The following is a 15260-nucleotide window of genomic DNA, read 5'->3' as shown; positions in this document are numbered from 1 at the left end:
GAATCTGAAACAGGCTCCAGGCTCTGAGCTGTCAGCACAGAGCCCGACGCGGGGCTTGAACTCACCGACCGCAAGACCGCAAGATTATGACCTGAGCCGAAGTAGGCCGCTTAACCGACTGAGCCACCCAGGCGCCCTGAAACATTTCTTTTTAAAGTCACTTTCATCTGGATAGTTTTCTAGCAGTTTAAAACATCCTACTGTGAGACTGACCATGTTTGAGACACTTTATATATATGGAGTAAAGAGCATTGGAAGGAGATATTGTAGGAGAATGAAGTGGTTTTCTAAGTGGAAGGGACAAGAGGCAGTAATTTTGATACAGATGTAAAATTTACCTTTTGTTGTATAGAATTCCTTCTTTAAAATACTTGATTAAAGAGAGGCAGCTGAGTGGCTCAGTCAGTTGAGCGTCTGACTTGATTTCAGCTCACATCATGATCCCACAGTTCGGGAGATCAAGCTCTGCTTCGGGTTCTGTGCTGACAGGGCAAAGCCTGCTTGGGATTTTTCTCTCCCTCTCTCTCTGCCCCTTTTCCACTCACACTCTCTGTCTTTTTCTCAAAATAAATAAATAAACATAAAAAATATTTGATTAAATGTATTCTGAACCTGCTCTTCAAGATGTTTCCTTTTAAGTTTATGTTACCATCATTTCCCCGAAATTATTTTAAATTATTATTTTGTTTTTTATTTGAGGGATGAAAGGACAAGGAATGAATGATCCTATGTTCATCTTGATTGTGTATACAGTACTAGATTCCCTCTACCCCCACATCTACTGGCAAACTTTCCCTTCTTGTATAAATTCACACATAAATTCACAGAATCTATCTGTCTGTGCATTATATTTCATTAATGTTTTCAGTTCACTGAAATGATATAACACTCCACATCTTGTTCAGAACAAACAAAATTGGGAGTGTCAGTTTCCAAAAGAAAATAGACAAGAAAAAGAAAAGACAGTCATTAGTATTTTGGTCAAGGATTTTCAGTGGAGCAAGAACCACCTGCCTTGTTCTTTCTCTGCTTTGAATTTAAAACACCCACCTTTTTTATTTTGCTCCACAAGTAGTGCTACTTTTCTCTTTGTTATTTGTGTTTGCTAATCAAGCTGTCAAAACTTCTTGGATTGTGGCTTTTTAAAGCTAGGGAAAAGCATGACACTTAACCAACATTGTTTAAAATGTCACAGCATTTAGGGAGGTAGAATATTCTTGAAATCCATACAGATAATCCTTCTTTGGATTATAAGCATTATATAATTCCCTCTAGTTTCCAAAATCAATCAACAGGCATGATTAGTTTTTTTTTTTTTTATTCCAACTTTATATTTTAAAAGCACATTTTAGGAGAAACAGAAAATGTGATGACCATCTTTAAACAGACCTAGCTGTGTGAATCTAGTACTAGGAAGAGGAAGCAGAATTTCATGCTTTTGTTTAGAAGACTTCTTAGTCATTTAACATGGTGATGAATCCGAATATGAAATTCCTTTATGGTTATAATCAATTTGAGTAACAGCTGAGAAAGTATAATAGAAATCATCCAGTTTTTACCTTTGTCCCATAAAAGTCATGAAATATCCTGACAGGGCAATTCCATCTATTTGCCTCTTCTTATAAATCTTTTAAAATCTGTTTTAATAATGTGCTAATTTCCCTACCACATAAGCCAAATATACTCTTAATGGATTTGGGACTTAACCTCTGGGTTTGTTTCATTTTGGTGGAAATACAAAATGGAGGATGATTTTAAAAATCACAATCAGCCATAATTACTTTGATTATGGCTAATCATTCAACACAGGTATTCCTTACCTAATTATTAACTATAAACTTTACAGGTAAATCCCCTACATTAAGAAAGATTTGAAGAAGCAACGTAGTACTACAAAATGTTATTGCTATCTCCAAAGTGTTTCTTACTAAAGCAAGGGACAGAGATAGATAATATTAATATGAGTATACTGTGTTCCATATTACCACTTCCTCAGATGACCAGGATTTTTGCCTGACAGAACTTGGGACAATTATCTTGTTCTTTGTGTTCAGAGATGATGTGATGACAGGTTATTTCCTGAGCAATAACTGAGATATGTGACCTACTGTCCTTGCAGGAGAGAGCCATTTTGTAGCTGACAGCAGCAGTCACTGAGAGAAGAGCTTGACATTTGTGGCCTTGTAGCCTTTGGGTCAGCTGAGTCTGTTTTTATTTCTTCTGGTTGGTATGGTATCCTAGCTTCTGTCTTGTCTTGGTGACTAATGCTGACGCTGGTTTGTTGCAAATGGTCTCTTCATGCATTTCCTCTCTCTTAGCATCCTATACATGCAGTCACAACCTTTCAATTCTGGTGCCATTTCTCCCATCTTCTCAGTGAAATACAGTAAGCACCATTATAAATGCAAAGAGAATCTGTTTTACTCAGCTCTCCTTGATTTAGAGTGTCTTTTACTATCATTGCCCATAAAGAAATTACTGAGCCAATAATTGTATGTTTTTAACCTATTCTTAGTCTGCTTGAGTAGAACATTGTTCTTATACTGTATTAGATACATGCAGATTCACTAATGAGTGTTGAAAAAGAAAAAGGAGTTGGGTTGATTAGCCTTTATAATATTGTACTAGTAATAACAATAGTGTCAAAAATACTTCTATCTTACATGTGAATAGTCATTTTGATTTCTGTAGTTTTATCACATGCAGTACAGATATCACTGCAGTATGAACAGGTAATTACCAAAAGGATCAAGCTCCTCCTGTCTCAAAAGTTTGTTGAGATTCTATTAGCAGAGATACGTTTAATGACTGACTACCGGGTTCTTTGAAATTATAAGAAAGTTAGGATGACACCAAAGCATAAATATCTTAATGTATGTTTTTAAATTCCATGTTCTCCTGATTCTCCTTCGCTTAATCTCTGTCACTTTGGCTAACCCATCTTCTAAATATTTTCTCGAAAATACATATCTTCAAAGTTCTGTGATTTGGCCGACTGCCACAGTTCTAAATGTCATCTCTACGCAAATGCTTTTTGAATCTTTCTCTTACTCTCTCCTTCACTTTCTCCTACTTTCCTTCCCTTCCTCCCTGTCTCTGTTATCTCAGTTTCCTTCCTGTCTGGTAGATAGCTGGACCAACTCAACGTGAACAGACTTACCCTCTTTCTGAGACCCCCTTTTCTTCCTGGCTTCTTTATTTCTGATAATAGTTCCTCTATTTCTTCTAGACATCCAGGATCAATACTTTAGTCATCTTGGATTCTTCCATGGTTTATTGCCTACTGCATCTAGTCAGTAGTAAAATCTTGACATTTCTATCTCAATACCAAATATCTCAAACTTTTCATTACCATGTCCAACATCCTCATTCAAATATTTATGAACTTTTCTTCTAGCTTGCTCTAACAGTGTCCTAAGTTGTCTTCTCACAAGCTACACAATTTTATACACCAATTCTATATTAATTATGCAAAGAAATGTTTTCCAAAGTATCTTTTTCCAAGGTTTTATTCAAATGAAATGGAACCTAAATATATAGAACATAAGGGATTGAGTGTGGGCACTCACACCTAGTCATATTTAGGTTTGTCTTTACCTTACCTCTCCTCTGCCCACTCACGGTGCTCTGAGAGATACTCTAATGGGAATATAGTTGAAAACCACTGTTAAGATATATTCTCAGACAAATTAATTATGAACAGATGCTAAAACTGTATTTCAAACATGCTTCAAGGGGAGAAGCTTTAGAAAAAACAAATTCAAATGATTCATCTTAGTAGAGATGGTTCATAAGGGAAAACAATAATTAGATAAAAATTATTAGATCGTCTATAGCTATGCCAAAAATTCATCAGGCTCTCAGCATGATGGTTAGTTGAAGCAAGTTCAACTCCTTGAAGAGATTATAACCTCATGAAAGGCTATTAGAAAATTACACTGGTTATTTTTACCAGGAATGGTGATTATTTTCTGAAAAAGCAGTGAATTACATTATACAAGACATTTTGTCCCAGATAAGGTATGAAATGATTTTCTTTCTTACCACTAGTCACATTAGAATCTTATTCAAACTTTACAAACTTTACTCAAACTTTACAAAATTAAGTATTTACCAAATTAAGAACAAATTCTTGGGCTTGGAATTTAAATCACAACCTGATAAGATCTCAAATTGTTAGCCCTTTTGCATTTTTACTACTTTGATGGCTCTGCTGTGTAAACTCTACTATTTCTAATTTCTTAATTACAGCCATAATTTTTTCTGTGGTTTCTCATGCACTACTGCTTGTGTAGTATGCTTCTTCCCCAACTTGCCTCCCTATGTTTGTTTATCTCTTAGCTGTTCTACATGGACCAATGTTTTCCATGTCACCTTTTCAATGAGAATTTTATAAAATCTCTTTAATTGGATATGACTTCACCATTTTTAAGCGTTTTGTTGAGCTTCGTATGCTACTCTGGCAGTTGTCTTTTTCTGCTGTGTTTTCTATTGGTAATGGGAGACATAGGTAAATATATGACAGATAATTCATTGAGAGTGCTTCTAATACATGACACAACATTAATGGTGATCATGTAGTTTGTGAACTTGTTACATCTCCAGATTTATATAAGAGGATAAAAAACTTGGTACTTAGAATTATTTGGGGGGACCATCTTTTACTAGTTACGCAATTTTAGGCATAAGTGTTTAATCTCACTGGAACATCTATCCTCTTCAAATAAATCTAGTTACACATATAGGTAAGTAGATATCTACCAATATGATTTTTTCCATGGTAGAGAAAAAAGCAATACTCCTAAATATAGAAGAAGATAGCCTGAATATGAGCGTTTACTGGGCATCTCTGAGAATATTGAGGATAATGGGCACCTGGGCACAGTGATGAAGTCCTCTGAGGAGAAAGGAACAGATAAATCTAAGACCTATTATAGATAAAAACAGCAAAAATGCTTATTATGTACTTTCTGTCTTTACTTTTACTGGAGGACTCCTTATGACTCTTGGAGAACTTCAGAGGTACAAATAGTGAAATGATAATGTAAACGACTTCTTGCTTCAAATGAAAGGTTTTCAGAACATTTTTGCTGGCCCACAGAATTCTTGTTAGCTTTGGGCATTTCAGGTTTTATCCTAATTAATCTCTTAACTTCAGGGATTTGTCCATCAAGTAATATAATAAATAAACAAATAAATAAGTAAAATAAATATAATAAATGTGTGCACTATAGAGGCAAAACCAAGTATTACACACCAGAGCTTTAGTAACATTAATGAATAGATTTGAAGTGTAAACTTTTCCATGGTCAAAGACCCAAATTAAATGTTCTGCAACTGATTTAATAATTCCTTAAACTAATGGTAAAGGTAATAGGTACATTATTTCAAAACAAATTCATTGTGAGTTTTAGTTTTAAAATTACGTGTTATGAAGTACCTTCCCAATCTTAAGAATGCATAGAAGTAGGATTGTTGAATTAGAGGAACTTGAGCTAGAAAATTATATTTCACTTGACACACAATTACTCAGCAACTACTGTGTAACAGAAGCATTTGGGGGGCTAAATCTTCAGGCTAAGTGACTGACTAAATACGGAGAGTGAAGGTACATAGGAAGAAGGAGAAATAAATTTGGTGACAGAAGCTAATGATAACAGATTCTTAGGGCACACACAGAGATACAATTTATGGTCATATAACTTCTAATTACTTTATCTTTTTAGAATATAAAATGGGGTAACAACTAATAATATATGAAGCACAGAAGCAGAATACTAACCTTGTCTGAGATGTGAATGGAAAAAAGGGAAAAATCATAAAAGGATCCCTGAATATGTGTTTTCTGTAAAGAAAAATGGAAAGTTCATAGAGATGTGGAAATTAAACAACATGCTACTGAACATCCAGTGGTTCAAAGAAGAAATAAAAAGACAAATTAAAAATATCTTGAGACAATGAAAATGGAAATATAACATGCCAAACTTAGTGAAAAGCAACAAAAGTAGTTTTAAGAGAGCAGTTCATAGAAATAAATGCCTACCTCAAGACACAATAAAAGTCTCAAATAAACAACCTAACACTGGGAGAAAACTTGGGGTTTCTTATACATCAAAAAAACCCAGAAAAAGTATAAATGAAGCCTAGAGTTAATAGAAGAAAAGAAATAATAAAAATTAGAGAAAAAATAAATGAAACGAAGCTTAAAAAGACAACAGTGAAGACCAATGAAACCAAGGTTTTTTTTTTTTTAATGAATGAAATTGAAAAGCTAGACTCAATATGAAATAATGTGGACTCAAATAAATAAAATCAGAAATGAAAAAGATGTTACAACTGATACCACAGAAATACAAAGGATCATAAAAGATAATTATGTGCAAACAAATTGGACAACCTAGAAGAAATGGATAAATTCCTGGAAATATACAACCTATCAAGACAAAATCATGATGAAATAGGAAGTATGAATAGACTGATTACATGTAAGGAAAAGGAACCAGTAGACAAAAGTCTCCCAATAAACAAAAGTCCAGGACCAGATGGCTACACTGGTGAATTCTATGACATATTCAAAGAAGAATTATTGTCACTTCTTCTCAAATTCATCCAAACACATTTATGACTTTGGCTTTACCCTGATACCAAAACCAGACAAGGACGTCACAAGAAAAAAAAATTACCAGCCAATATCTTTGATGCACATAGATGCAAAAATACTCAAAAAAATATTAGCAAACCAAATTCAACAATACTTAAAAAATGTGTATACTGTAATCAAGTGGGATTTATTCCACAAATGCAAGCATGGTTCCACATCTGCAAATCAATCCATGTAATATACCACATTAACAAAATGAGGATTAAAAATACCTGATCATTTAAATCAATGCAGAAAAAGCATTTGACAAAAGTTAACGTCCATGTATGATAAAAACTTTTAACCAAAAAATTCAGGGAGCATACTTCAACATAATAAGGCTACATGTGACAATCCCTCAGGTAACATAGTCAATGGTGAAGAGATGAAAGGTTTTCCTCTAGATTCAAGAACAAAACAATGATGCCCACTACTGCCACCTTTATTCAAATAGTTGTGGAAGTCCTAGTCACAACAATCATTTAAGAATAAGAAATAAAAGCATCTAAATTGGAAGGGAAGAAGTGAAACTATTTGCGGATGCCATGATACTATATACAGAAAACCCTAAAGACTCCATCAAGAATTGTTAAACTACTAAACAAATTCAATAAAGTTGCAGGATACAAAATCAATACACAAACTCTGTTGCATTTCTATATGGTAATAACAAACTATCAGAAAGAGAAATTAAGAAAACAATTTCACTTACAATTGCATCAAAAAGAATAAGATACCTAGGAAAAAATTTAACCAAGGAGGCAAAAAGACTTGTGTATTTAAAACTAGAAGATATTAGTGAAATAAATTGATGAAGATACAAATATATGGAAAGATATTCCATGATCATGGATTGGAAGAATCAATATGTCCATACTACCCAAAGCAATTTACGGATTCAATGCAATCCCTATCAAATTCCAGTGGCATTTTTCATAGAACTAGAACAAATAATCCTAAAATTTGTATGTAACCACGAAAGACCCTGAACAGCCAAAGCAATCTTGAGAAAGAAGAACAAAGCGGGAGTCATCAAACTAGCTTATTTCAGGATGTATCACAGAGCTGTGGCAGTTTAACTAGTATGGTATTAGCATAAAAACAGACACATAGATGAATGGAACAGAATAGCGAGCCCAGAAATAAACCAATGCGTATATAGTTAATTCATGTACGACAAAGGAGTGAAGAATATACAATGGGGGAATTGTCTTCAATAACTTGTGTTGCGAAAACTGGACAGCCATAAGCAAAAGAATGACATTGGATGACTGTCTTATACCATACAAAGAAACTTATTCAAAATAGATTAGAGATTTGAACGTAAGATCTGAAATTATAAAACCAGGAAACGTAGGTGGTAAGCTCCTTGACATAGGTCTTGGTGGTGTTTTTTTTTAAATCTCATACCAAAAGCAAAGCAACACAAAGCAAAAATTAACGAGTGGAACTACATCAAACTAAAAGGTTTCAGTGTAGCAAAGGAAACCATTATAAAATGAAAAAGTATTCTACTGACTGGGGGAAATATTTGCAAATTATATATGTGATAAGGGGATCATATCCAAAATATAGTCGGCCCATGAGCAACATGGGTTTAACTGCACAGGTCCGCTTATATACGGAATTTTTTCAATAACTATGGCACAGTACTAGTACACTGTAGTGGAAATGAAAATTGGTATAGTCACTATATGGAGAACAGTATGGAGTTTCCTCAAAAAATTAAAAATGGAAATGTCATGTGATCCAGCTATTCCACTTCTGGGTATTTATCCAAAGACAATGAAAACACTAATTCGAAAAGATATATACACTCCTATGTTCATTGCAGTATTATTTGCAATAGCCAAGTTACGGAAGCAACCCCAACGTTTCTCTCTATATACTAGTCATCCACACAGAAGAATGAAATCTTGCCTTTTACAGAAAAAAAGATGGACCCTTTATGCTAAATGAAATAAGGCAGAGAAAGACACCATATGATCTCTTTTATATGTGGGATCTAAAAACAAACAAGCCAAACACCCCCCAAAAAATAAAACAAACAAACAAACAAACAACATCTATAGAAACCTAACCTCAGTATACTTCCCTAATTCTCATTGGCCAGAATGATGTGTCAAGGGTTATCTAAACCAATAACCGTATCCAAGAGAAATGTTTGTATAATAATTTGGATTTACCTCTGAGGTGAGAACTAAAACATTTTCTTGCTGTTTGGATACCTAAATAAATTCATGGTCCTTTTAGCAAGGAAGTTGGTAATGAGTGTCAGGGAGCCAACCAATTGTATCTACTACATGTGATTCTCGAAGTGTGATCTCTGGACCAGTAACATTAACATTATTTGGGAACTTGTCAAAATCCAAATTATTCTTCTCTGCATCAGACCTATTGAACCAGGAACTTTGTAGGTGGGGCCCAGCCATCTGTGTTTTAATGGATCCTCCAGGTGTTTCTGATCTAGTGTAAAGTTAAAAAAAATCACTGTGTTATTGTAAAGTTTGCTGAGGAGATAGTATACTATTTGCTTAGAGCTGTAGCTTTGCACAACTCCAGAGAATACGATGTGTATAAAACGCAAAAATGAAAGTGAGCTCCAACTAGGTAGTTTGACTGCAAATCTAGCCTTGTCACTGGCACGTTACTCCCTCCAACATGTGTTAAGCACTAGCAAAGTTAGTAAATAATTTTTATAAAGGTATTTAGTAAATAATCAATAATTTTTACTAATACAAAGGTATTTAGTAAAAAAAATTAAATACAAAGATATATAGTAAATAATCAATAAATGTTTGGTCTTTTTTCTCACAACAATTATATTATGTATCAGATATTGTGGTGGTCACTTTCAGATAGATCATCATATTTTGGAATCCAGATATCCAGGGCTATCTACAGCAAGAATACAAATCAGTTTCACTTTCATAAGAAAATATCAATTTATCCAGTCAACACTTAATATCTAAAACAAATGGAAGTTCTTTTGCCTGATAACCCTGAATGTGCATCCTTCACAACCTAACTCACTGTTGACATCAATTTCAAATACATTATTATGACTCAGTGCTGTCAAAAGTCATATTAAGATCATCCATTCATTTATCCATTAAATTTCTCTCTAGATTCAAAGTTCTATAGGTCTTATTTTTGTATTATATCAGAAAACCAAAAAAATGCAAACCAAAGTTCTAGTATTTTAACATTCTGAAGACGATGTTGATATCGTATAAAAGAAATAGTTTTATGAAGAATGCTTTTGCATGTTTTGTAACTATTTGTGAAGACCATTGTTCATTATGTTATTTAATAATGAAAAATATGAATACCTAAGTGATACATTCTTTCCCCTTAGCATACAGTGTTGAGGAGAAAAATCTTTTTAAGTCACTCCCAATGAAAATTTCTAAGTTCTTAGTTTCATTTTAATAGCTATTCTGAATTATGTCACTCGTTGTTTTATTCTTGTGTGGAATGCAAGAGATCAGGTTAATACTTAATTGCTATACCTCAACACTACAGTTTTTTGATGATTATGCTTCAGCTCCCAATTTTCATTATGCTCGTTGTATTGCCCTTGTTTAAAGTTTTAAGAGCTTATTGTACTCTTGCCTCCTTTTTTAAGTTTTTTAAAAATTTATTTTGAAAGAGGGGGAGAGAGAGAGAGAGAGAGAGAGAGAATCCCAAGTAGGCTCTACACTCTCATCACAGAACCTGATGTGGCACTCGAACTCATGAACCTGTGAGATCATGACCTGAGCCAAAATCAAGAGTCAGACACTTAACCGACTGAGCCACCCAGATGTCCCATACCCTTGCCTCTTTTTAAAGCTTCTTTGATTTTTTTTGAAGTAGGAGAGTTATAAAAATACATCTCTCCTTCTATCCAATCATATATCCTGACATCCATGCATCTATCCTTCCATCTTTTTGTCCAACCTCCATACTTTATCTACCCATCCACCCATCCATCCATCTACTCATCTTCCTATCCATTCATTTATTTTTTCAAATTTCTTATTGCATATAGCCAAAAATATCCAAAGAAGGTGAATATAATGCATATTATGATTGTTAGTAGACCCATGGATCCAGAGAATGTCTATTCTAGAACTAGATCAATTTCTTCATTTTACAAAAGGAATGTAGCGGCTTTAAAAAATATATCATTTTAGCTGACTTCACAATTCTGGCTTACACTGAAACAAAGCTTTTCTGGAATTCTGGAACTATTTAATAGTTTTTAAGTGTATATATAAATCCTGAGGTGCTTTAGTAGACTTATTTAAAATAGTTTGTAAACTAATGTACATAAATACAACTTTACAAAAAAAGAAAATACAGAATAAAATTTATTAAAGAAGTCACTTCAGTTCCCTAATTAGTGAGCTTTGCTACTGCATTTAAACTATGAGTTTTCTTTATTCTTTCAAAAAAATACTAGTAAAAGGTCTGATTCAATGCAACAGGCTCTCTCAAGATGTTCATAATCAATTTCTATTCAACTTTCTAGAGAAATATCTATTACATGAATTAAATATACTCACACGTTTAAACCATATTAAGCTGGGCACTGCGAAGTTTTAATATATTGAGTATAATAGTAAGATTTAAGGTAAGTGAATGTTAGCTACAAAATATGAATTTGTTCTTTACAAATCTTGATCTTGTACACCTGTACATAGAAAGCTTTTATGAACCATGTGATATTCAGCTACTATTGGGAAAGTAAAATCACTACTATTGATGAGATTTAGTCTGTATTCTTTCACTCTAACATTATAACTCACTAAAAATAATTAAAATTCTGTTCGAGTCAAAAATAAGATGGAACTAAAATTCTAGGCATTTTATTTAAAAAAAAAATTTTTTTTTCAACGTTTATTTAGTTTTGGGACAGAGAGAGACAGAGCATGAACGGGGAAGGGGCAGAGAGAGAGGGAGACACAGAATCGGAAACAGGCTCCAGGCTCTGAGCCATCAGCCCAGAGCCTGACGCGGGGCTCGAACTCAATGACCGCGAGATCGTGACCTGGCTGAAGTCGGACGCTTAACCGACTGCGCCACCCAGGTGCCCCTAGGCATTTTAAATTTATATTACAATTGGTATAATTTCAGTGGATGTAAAATTCCAGAACGGATGTAGAATTCATAGGATTGGCACAATTAATACAGCAAAAATATCATCTATAATTTCTCACAGCACAAATAAAAATATTTACTTGTTTATATGGTTACATGTATTTATACCAAGATGGATATATGTTGATCAGCAAAGCTGAGAGGGAAACCAGTAGATAAAATCTGATATAGAATGTTGCTACAGCCAGGACTTATCTAAGTGCCATAGAAGGATTTTTCAAAAGTTTGTAACTTTTATGGTGAAATATACACAGAAAAACTACACAGATGATACTCATTTCATTCCAGCATCTAAACCAGTGCCCCACACAGGGCAGGTGCAACAAATAAGTGATTTGAAAATATTTAGAACAGTGCTGTCCAAAAAAACAGTTTTCAATGATGGAGAATATCTGCATTAAAATGATAGTACATGTGGGAGTCTAGAGTGATTGAGGAAGTGAGTTTTTAATTGTATTTAATTTGTATTAATGTAATATAAAGTTAAATAGCAGTACATTTCTAGCAGCCATTGTATTAGATATACAACACAGCTTTAGAAAGTAGTCACTGAAAGCAACTAAATGGTACACACCATGAAAACACATAAAAAAACATTTATTTGTTCATTTATTATTTGCTTTTGGTTTTATGCTTCCTTCCCCTGCCCATATCCTCGTTGTCAATTTTACTTTTCGAAACTGTAGACTCTTAAGACAGTTACCGAAGTTAAAATTATACAGAATGTATTGTCAGAAATTAATCTCTTCTCTTATCCCTTCCACCTTATTCTGACCATCCCTTGTAAAGAATACGTTTCCTTGTTTGTTTAGCAATTCTTCCTGTGAGTCTTTTTTATAATGTGTGTGAAAATAAACAGATGAAGATATGCTTTCTTCTTTTCCTTTCATTATTAGACAAAAGGTAATATATTGACTATACTATTATATTTGAAATACTGAGTTCATGCTGACATCTTCCATGCAATCCCATCCCACAGAGTTCTTCTTTGTTTTTTCCAAGCCCTTAGCAGTATTTCCATTATTTCATAGGGATAACACTGGCTCTCAAAAATTCCTACATGTTTACTTACCGTCTCAGTGCTACAACACACAGTACTCCTGGAGTGTTTCTTAGAGTGCTTTGCTGACTTTGCTATTTCCTCACCTTCTCTGTCTGTTCTTTTGGATTTACCTTTTGTTTTGTCTATTGACAGGTTTCTTCCTATGAAGGAAGATTCATGGAAATTAAACATTTTGTGTACCTTCATGTCTAAAAGTATGTTCATCCCATGGTTCACTTCATTAATGAATTGGCTAAGTATTGAGTCTCAAATTCAAAATAACTTCCCCTTAGAATTTGAATATATTGCTTCATCTTTTTTCCCTTCAGATCCAGGGTTGCTCATGAAAGTCTGATTTTACTATTTTAATGATAATGTTTTCTCTCTTGAACTGAGACATAGTTCTTAGTTTCATTTTAATAGATATTCTGAATTATGTCACTCATTGTTTTATTCTTGTTTGGAATGCAAGAGACCAGGTTAATACTTAATTGCTATACCTCAACACTATGTTTTTTTGATAATTATGCTTCATTCTCTCTTTATTTATTATTTTATCAAATTCTGCTTTGTTTATTTTTTTATTTTAATTTTATTTTTTTAAATTTACATCCAAATTAGTTAGTTACATCCAAATTAGTGCAACAGTGATTTCAGGAGTACATTCCTTAATGCCCTTTACCCATTTATTTTTATTTATTTATTTATTTTTTTGATCTTGACCCCTTTCTTTTTTTTTTTTTTTATTTATATATGAAATTTATTGTCAAATTGGTTTCCATACAACACCCAGTGCTCATCCCAAAAGGTGCCCTCCTCAATACCCATCACCCACCCTCTCCTCCCTCCCACCCCCCATCAACCCTCAGTTTGCTCTCAGTTCTCAACAGTCTCTTATGCTTTGGCTCTCTCCCACTCTAACCTCTTTTTTTTTTTTTTCCTTCCCCTCAAAATTGGCAAAGATGAAGTCAAGCTTTCGCTTTTTGCAGATGACATGATATTATACATGGAAAATCCGACAGACTCCACTAAAAGCCCTTTACCCATTTAGCCCATCCCCCTCCACAACCCCTCCAGCAACCCTCGGTTTGTTCTCCATATTTATGAGTCTTCTTCTGTTTCGTCCCCCTCCCTGTTTTTATATTATTTTTCTTCCCTTCCCTATGTTCATCTGTTCTGTGTCTTAAAGTCCTCATATGAGTGAAGTCATGATGTTTTTCTTTTTCTGACTAATTCTGCTCTTTTCTTTATCCTCAGTGTTCTGTAATGTTTAAGGATACGTCTCAGAATGGTTATCCTTGCATCCAAGCACTAGAACATAGTGATAATTGGGTATAGACTCTGAGTACCTGAGTCTGAATACTGACTATGGTACCTAGCACTTTCCTGAGGAAACAATGGTAACTTGGGAGAGTTTCTGTTTTTAAGAGCTCTCTGACAGGTTTTTGATTTTTTTTTTAACGTTTATGTATTTTTGAGAGAGAGAGAGACAGATCGTGAACAGTGGAGGGGCAGAGAGAGAGGGAGACACAGAATCTGAAGCAGGCTCCAGGCTCTGAGCTGTCAGCACAGAGCCTGATGCAGAGCTGGAATCAACTCTCTTTGCTCTCACCCAGGGAATCCCTAGCAACATGTGAAGGATCACCCAATACCACAGGACAATGGATATTTTGTTTCTATGGCCCCAAATGCCCCCTACACACTGAACTTTGTTTTGCTAGAACTACAGAGCTTGGAGTGCTTTTGCTTCTCTATTTTTCTTTCACTCTTTTCCTGGTGTGTGTTTTCCTGATGATAGAAACTGGAGAGGTTAAAAATGATCTTGAGTAATAGATTCATGGGTGATTCTGAGAGAGGAAATTTTAACAGTTCAAACTCTAGGAGAGTAGATAAAAAAATTAAAGTAATTTGGAGGCTTTCTTAGCATATCTATATACCTGACAGAGATATTAAAAAGGGAAAAGGGAAGGCTAAAGTGTAAAAGATGGAATATGCTAAGTGTTAGTGAGGACACTGATCAACTATATCTCTCAGGTATTGTTGATAGGACTAAAATTTGTTCCAACCATTTTAGAAACTATCAGTGTCTACTAACATGACATACATGTATATTCTGTGACCCAGAAATTCCACTGATTGGCATATTCCATGAAAACATGTACATATATTCCTAGTACCAAAAGACATGGAGTAAGAAGCTCATAGCACCACTATATATAATTCCAAAATTGAAAGTATTCAAATATCCATTAACCATAGAATGGATAAATAAATTATGGTATAATTGTATAATGGAATTTTATTGGGTTTTTTTTTTTTTGGAATTTTATATAAGAAGAAGAATAACCTAAAACTCTATGTATCTTGTGGGGCAAATTATATAAGTTTAATGTTGAGTAAAATTTAACAGAAGAGTATATACAATATGATTCC

The 15260-nt window shown here is 34.0% G+C and overlaps 1 protein-coding gene across 2 annotated transcripts in view; it reads left to right on the top strand.

Moving 5' to 3' along the window:
• The window catches only part of CTNNA3 (catenin alpha 3), a 1766595-nt gene that overhangs the window by 1382817 nt on the left and 368518 nt on the right, over positions 1 to 15260 (top strand). The gene's annotated exons all lie outside the window — the stretch shown is intronic.

The sequence above is a fragment of the Herpailurus yagouaroundi genome, unplaced genomic scaffold (genome assembly GCF_014898765.1).
Source record: "Herpailurus yagouaroundi ecotype Mexico unplaced genomic scaffold, PumYag 163, whole genome shotgun sequence".
NCBI lineage: Eukaryota > Metazoa > Chordata > Mammalia > Carnivora > Felidae > Herpailurus > Herpailurus yagouaroundi.
The sequence above is the reverse complement of the archived record's forward strand: the minus strand, read 5'-3'. Positions and strand labels throughout refer to the sequence as shown.